Source organism: Kogia breviceps, chromosome 1 (assembly GCF_026419965.1).
Source record: "Kogia breviceps isolate mKogBre1 chromosome 1, mKogBre1 haplotype 1, whole genome shotgun sequence".
Taxonomy (NCBI): domain Eukaryota; kingdom Metazoa; phylum Chordata; class Mammalia; order Artiodactyla; family Physeteridae; genus Kogia; species Kogia breviceps.
Window position 1 is genome coordinate 90453846 of NC_081310.1, and position 7547 is coordinate 90461392.

Consider the following 7547-nt stretch of genomic DNA (forward strand, 5'->3'; position numbering starts at 1 on the left):
GTTTGTTTTGAACTCGGTTTGCAAAAGAAATCAGTTTTACACTTAATCAGAATCGATGTCTCCCTCTAACTCACACCAGGAGATGCTGGTATCAGGTCACACACCTCTCTCTCTGTGTAGATTTCCTTATCTCTGTGTCTCACAGGGTGACCCTCTTCTCACATTCTTCCTCTTGGCTTCTCCACATGTCAAGGTGAAATCTATTTAATCTGCGAAGCTCCCAGGATCAAAAAGAGAAGAAACTCTTTCCTCAAGGAGCAGAGTAGGAAGGAATCTGAATAAACAATGATCACAGGTTAGGAATTGGGTAAAAGGAAGAGAAGAAAAGAAATGGGAAGACAGGAAAACAGGGGAAGGAGTATTCCAGGAAGAAAAGTCAGAGGTGTGAGTGGGCTGGAGACCCCTTGAGGAAGCTGGATCTGGGGGATGGAGCTGAAATGTCCCCCAGGCTCCATAGAGAAGGAGGGAGAATGTTAATGTCTGAAGCCAATTATCCTGTTTCCTTGTGTCCCATTACACTCCGCATAGGCTGCCCTTTAAAATCTTGTCAGATTCACACTTCAGACACCTATTACATGCTGTGTATTGGAGATGCAGAGAAGGGTAAGTAAGCATGGGCTTTGTCAAGGTTCAATGGAGAAGACAGACACATGCACAAAGGCCATTATACAGCATGCTCAGTGCTCTCCAAAAGTCATTTACTAGGGTTAGCCGCAGATCGTGATGATTGTAACGGTGAGTTCCCCATGGGGTGGGAATATATCCAGACCTCTTCTTCACTGTATCTTCAATGACTAGAACAACACAGGGTGCCTTAAAAAGGCTCTGTAAATGCATGTTGCTTAATGAAGAAAGAGGTGCAAAAATATTTATACCTTAGATAGTGGGCAGACATCATAGGGTTTTAAGCGAAAAGAAACACAAGCATTGCTTTCATTTAGAATTAACCCCCTAGCAGCACAGTCAGGAGGATGATTGGGAGGGGAGGGGAGTTAGGAGACCAGGTGAGGAATACGTGAAGTGAGGAAGGTGTGAGCAATGGCTGGTAGCGTGAGGAAGACGAGGGCTCTAAATAACCAGCTTTCTGCCTTTGGCAACAGGAAGAAAACAAGGGGCGTGGGGAGAGGCATGGGCATGGGGCAACACCGGTCCTGGGAAGGACTGTGACCCAAGAGAAGAGGTCCAGGAGAGAGCAGCCCACGTGGCTGAGGAGAGCAGGTCGAGGGTAACAGAATTGAGGAGTAGCCCCTGAGCTTACCTATCAGGATGCTACTGGGGCAAACCAGTCACAAGGGGTTGAGGAGTGAATGGCTGGTGAGGAACCAGAGACAGGGAACAGAGACAACTGTTTCAGAGGTCAGTGGAGAAGAGGAGAGGGACAGGTGTGTTTGGACCAAGGCAGTTTCCTGTCATGGCCTGTGGAAACCAGGAGAGGCCACACTTGCCCACCGGAGGAGCACAGCCCTGTTACCCTCTCGGAGCAGCTCTAGGCAGGGGTAGGGGCTGAGGCTTCTCTGAGGACATAGGCAAGGAGGTCTGGGAGCCCTCCTCGGTGGGCTCTGCAGGACTGAGTGGGGATGGGGGAAGCACCTTCCCTCTGGGCGTCCCAGGAGTAGCCAATACCCAGCTGAGTCTGCTGCAAGTCCAGGCATGGGGGTCTGGGGTCAACAGAAGGTGGGCAGAGCAGGAAAGTAGTGCCAGAGCCCTCATCTCCTGTCACCCCAGAGATGCTCTCTCCTGCAAACTAATCCTGCCCTATTTTTCTTTAACCACTCCTAGAACCTTGAGGAAGGCAGGCAGGGATGCTGTGAATCTGGACTGAGTCTGCAGTGAAAGGTTCTCAGAAGGAAGCGGTTACCTGAGCAGAGGGGCCTGACAGGGATGGAGCTGGAGCTCTGGCTGATGGGGTTCTTGGCAGTACAGCGATACCTGTCACTGACCCCAGATCTCCAGGACACGCTGAGAGTGGTCCCCCCGTGAGACACACTGCCCGCTGGCCTTGGGGGTCCCAGCTATAATTAACATCCTCTCCAGCCTGGTCCATCCAGCAAGCCAGGGTGATAAAGCAGGTCCCATCCTTCATGATCTGAGAGCTGGCTGTGATATTGGGCTCTTGCAGACTCTCTGTGCCAAGAAGGGATAGTTCAAGCTATGAGAAGGCTCTGGCCTGGCCAAGCAGAGGAGAAGAAAGGTCAGAGTTCAAACGTAGGCCCTCTGCACCCCCTCACCATAGACGCGCAGGGTGAAGTCCTTGGTGATGTTGATCGGGGGACTCTGCAGAGTTATCCAGGCTTTATAGGAGCCAGAGTCCTGCAGCCTCAGGGAGCTGATCTGAAGGGAGTAGTCGTGGCGGAGGACATTCCCTCTCCTGCTCTTGGGTCCCTGAGTCCCAGCAACCAGGATTGGTTTGCCTTCCGGTCCTGGTTGCAAAATATCCACAAGCCCTGGAGAGCTTCAGGTAACCTTTTCAACCTCCTGCCCCGCCGGGATCTCCAGGGACAGAGTGGCTGACTTCCCAAGGGTGCTGATCACTATCTCCCCTACTGATTCCCCTCCCAGGATTCCTGGTCTTGCAGATGGAGAGAGAAAACCACAGCTTCAGCGTCAGGGCCTCCCTGCCCACTTGGGGCAGCCACAGGTCCCATCCAGCCCCTCCTGCCCAGACCCCTCCAGCCTCCCCATCAGCTCCAGCAGGTCTCCTCCCTCTCCACTGACCACACGGACCAACCCTGGCACCCCCACTCTCTCAAGGATGTTCTCCCCTCTCCCCAGGGCCTGAAGGGGACAAGACTCCTTCCTCCAGCTTCCGTCCACTCCAGAGCTGCCAAGCAGGATGCCAAGCAGGATGCTTGTGTTTCAGGTACCTGTGCATGAGGACGGCACCAAGACAGGGAGGGAGCTGCTGTTGCTGACTGAGTTCTTGACCACGCAGGTAAAGTTCAGAGCACTGTTCCCAGGTCTCAAAGAGACACTGAGGACAGACCCTCCATGGGCCACAACAGTCTGGGGCCCCAGGGGTGTCCAGCTGTAGGTCACAGTGCCCCCTCTGCTTTCTGCCATGCATGTTAGGATGACGAGGCAGTGTCCATTCCCACTCATCCTGGAGCTCATTGTGACATGGGGCCGGGCCAGCTGCTCTGTGTGTGCAACAAAGAACCAACGGAGGACTGGAAAACTGCTCTGGGCCTTCCCTTCACAGTGCAGAAGCAGGAGGCATAGCTGCCAAGACCCTGCACCACCCTGAATACACCTAAGGAACAAGAGAGGCAGAAGCTGGCCACGTCTATTCTCTAGCTTTGGGCTTTATAAGGCATGTCTCTTAATATCTCCTCAGATACCCAGAACAATCTTATGAAGTACGTAGGGAAGGTGTTATATCTACTCTATTTAAGTTACTTGCCCAGGGTCTCATCGATCCCACATCCAATGGATCTGACCTCAAAGCTGAATTCCCACCCTGCACTGAGTAGAGACGAAGGCTGTCTGTACGGGCAAGCAAGGAACCGTGTTGTAATTACATCTTTCCCCAGTAGGGGGCTCTGCAGTATACACTGAGCTTCCAGATGCTGAACCAGGCTCCCAGAGGATGTGGCCCTATGCCTTTGAGGTTTCTCCTACGTCCTTGCATTCCCTTCCGCCTCCACTCCATCCCTTCTTACCCCAGGACCAGGCACCCAGATGCTCTCCTTAAGGTATCCATAGTCTCGTTATTTTCCCACCTGCCTCCCCAGGCCAGAATCAGGATGGTTTGAAGGCAGCAGCAAGAGCAGTTGCAGACAACAGACAATCAGGACAGGCAACAAAGTCACAAGGCTTGGGAGAAGACTGCTCTGCTATTGGTCCTCTGCCCTGGGGTCCACCTGACAGTAGCCCCAGGGGCAACTCAACTGTGCAGAATAGGACAACACAGCCCGGAATGTCCCCCAGGAGAAGGCAAGCTGGACATGTGCACTGCTGGGTAACTTTCTGCTGCCTCACTCCAGTGTGCCTTCCATAGACCAGGCCCTGGGATCCAAACCCTTCCCCCTGTGACCCCTCCTGCAGGCCCTTGTCTCCTCAGTGTCCTCTCAAGCTCAGGAAGATAAATACAGGGACATATGAGAAATCCAGGGTGTGGCATTGGGGTACCTGAGTTCGACCCAGCCCTCTGCATCTTTCTAGCTCTCTGTCACAGGTATGTCATTTTTTTTCTCTCTGCGACTCAGTCTCCTTAGCCTAGAAATCAAAACCCCTTTCCTGCCTGCTAGCAAGGCTGTCACGAACCGCCAGTGACTTGGGAAATACCCTGTGAAGGATGAAAGCCTGGCCCCTTATCATCACTTTTGCCCCAGGAGCCCTCTCTGGAAAACCCCACCTCTGATTGGTTAGCACAAATTTATATCCTGCCCAGAATCCACACTGAGCTCATCCTGCCAGAATGACCATCAACATAGTGAGAGGGCTCTCCCACCACCCCTGAGGTGAACAGTCCTACCCCTGGTCCCAGCAGCCCCTCACCCAGTGTTCCCTTGCCCTGTCTGAGGAACGGGCCACAGCCATTCCCGGCCAATTTATGGCAGAAGTGCTTTCTCCCCAACCATGTGAACCTGACCGTGACAATTCCATCATCCCTGACTTAAAAAAAAAAAAAAAATGCCTTCATCTATTAGGAATATTTCCTGTCACATAACCCAGGAAAATGTCGGAGAAGGTTCTCCACTTTCTCTCCATCATTTAGCTTCCTGTGTTCATCCTCACTCATCATTGGTACCTTTCCTGCTACCCACTGTAGAGGAACAGCTCTGCCATGGCATCATGGTGACCTTGCCTGGTGAACTTGCCATCCATGGCATCCTTGTTCCTCAAGCAAAGACTAGAATCGCAGCTAATCCGAGGCTTACAAAAGGCCTTGTGATCCTCCCAGAACATGACAGGAGGGTGGCCTGTGAGGAATTACCTTGAAGCCATTTCCCACGGGCCTCCCACTTGTCCCTCCTGGGAGGCTGTCATGAGCAGTTTGTCATGAGGTTCAGGGCTTCCTGCTCCACCCCCGCAGAACAGAGCTGCTGACTACAAAACCTCTTCTCTGCAGTCTAGAATTTCTTTCTCAGCAACCACCATTATGTTCATCCGATTCCTTTTTTCTCAGTGTCATCATTTCTGGGGTGTGGGATGAGGACCCAGGGATCTGGGACCTTTGGCCCCTCTCCGTCTCTCTACCTATATAAGTAATAAGCTGTTTGAATCTAAAAGTACCTACCTGGGGCTTCCCTGGTGGCGCAGTGGTACAGGCCGATCATGCAGCTGCGTATGCCCGGCACCCCCCGACTCCTTGTCCCCTTTGTAGTTTCCCCTGCTAAAGCAATCGTTTAAATTTCCTTAATGAATATGATAATAGTGTTCTCGTACATCTGTACAGAGCTTTAAAAGCTCTTTCCCATGAATTTTATTCTCACAGAAGGTAGTGTTCCTATTTAGCAAGGAAGAAGCTCAAGGCCACACAAGTAGGTTGTGGCAGAAGCCAGTTCTCAGGGCCTGAAATACCATTCTCTGCCCAGACCCAGCGGTTCTGCTGCAACTGATCTGGGACACGTCCTGGGCCCCGAGATTTTTCAGGATATTCTCCCAGGTAACTCTACTTTCCATGTTTTTCCCCAGTGAGCACATGTTAGCCTTGTAATTAGAAAGAAAATTATAAATGTAACCAAAAGGGAAGTGAGAAAGGCTATAAAGATGACTGAAAGACAGTCACCACACACACCCACCTGTTGCCTTTCCCCAGACACTCACCATAGACGTGCAGGCTGTACTCCCAGGCGTGGGTGATGCAGGAACTCCACAGATTAACATGGGCTCAGTAGGACCCTGTATCCTCCCAGCTCAGGTGGTTGATCTGCAGGGAGCAGCCTGGGCCCACCACACTCAAACGACCCCAGTACTGCGTTTCTGCCTGGTAAAAGGTGTCTGGCCCTCCAGCTTCTACCAAGGTTACCTTGGCTATTACCCCGGGGACCGAACGACAGACACATCCAGGAGATGCTCTCCACCTGCTGTCCATCCTGCAGCTGCGAGGGCAAAATGACAGACCCCTTAGGGTCCCTGTTACCACCATGGGGGCTGAGTCCTCTCTGGAAGCCCCTGGTCCTGCAAACACAGAACAGAGGCTTCAGAGGCAGCCTATTACATTGGAGGCTAACAACAGGCCTGAGAGAGAGAGTCAGGGCCATGATTATTATTCCTATTTTATAGGTGAGAAAATAGAGACCCACAGAATTTAGGTGCCTTGCTCAAGACTACATAGCTAGTTAGGGATAGAACTAGAACACAACTTGGTCACTCCTCCACACCAAAGTGGTCTCCTTCAGCATTTACATTAATTAACATATAAGGAAATAATCAGTAAAGGCTGTCCTGAGGGTTGCAGGTACTAAGTGTCATGGAGAGTAAGCAGAATTCTTGGGAGGGGCCTATGGGGGCGGGGATCTCTGCTGTTTCTGTGAGTCACTCTCTTGCTGATTCAGGGAGCTTAGCCCAGCTCCACCCACAGCAGGAACTGCTTTCCAGCATCCCCCATAATTGCTTATTTGGCCACTTCTGAAACAAAAGCCAGTTCCTCTGAGGCCCTGCCAGGAATCTGGAAACATATCTTTCCAGAGCAGGAGGGCTGGTGCTGTGCTAGCCAAGCCAGGTTAAGTGTGGTCAGTGGGACAGTCATTTGGATACCAGCCTATGCTGCCCTTGAGAGAAGAGTGTAACACCAGGGCACCAGTCAGACTGCCCAGGTTCAAGCCTTTGCTCTACCAGGTGCTAGCTGTGTGATCTTTGGCAGGTTACTTAACCTCTCTGAGTCCTGGTTTTCTCACCTGTGAAACAGGGAGTGCCATCTTCCAGGATCTGGTGAGCGTTAAATGAGATAATGCAAGTAAATGCCTCGCTATGGTATTATTAAAGATACTTAACGTCACTGAAATAAGTTGGTGACTGCATCTTGTTTGCATCCTTACCAAAACTAGTCAGTGCTCTTGCAGAGAAATGTAAAAAAAACACTCCTAAGTAGTGCAACCCACCTCTATTTTTGCAACACGGACACAGTCCCAGGAGGCAGAAAGTCTGAAACTGACTCAGGTCTGCTGCATAGCTGTTTAAAGAGAAAAGGCTGCCTGGCCCAGGGAGGGAGGATTCAAACTGGAATCCAGAAGCACTGGCTGCATCACTGATTCCCAGGCCTGGTGGTGAGATTTTTCTGCCGAAAGTTGAACTGAGAAGCCACGTGATAGTAGCTGTGGTGACGAGGAGCAGGAGAGTGGTTGCTGTCTTGTGGGAATTGGGGATTCCACACTGGGGGATGTACAGCATCCTGTGTGCCCATCACAGAATCCACTTCACGGCTTGGTGTTCATTTCTTCCATGGAGCTATTCTGGCTCCACTTGGAGGATAGTGCAAATCGGCTGGAAACATGCCAAAGCAGTGCTGGCACCAGATGGATCTTTCTCATCTCAAGTTGGCCCAGGACCTAAAGTCTGGCCTGGAGGAATTCCACCTTGACCGAGCAGCTGTGCTCGCCCTT

The 7547-nt window shown here is 51.6% G+C and overlaps 1 pseudogene; it reads right to left on the reverse strand.

Annotated features, from left to right (window-relative positions):
- Positions 1-200: 200 nt before the first annotated feature.
- Positions 201-7335, reverse strand: LOC131759549 (T-lymphocyte surface antigen Ly-9-like; annotated as a pseudogene).
- Positions 7336-7547: the final 212 nt, after the last annotated feature.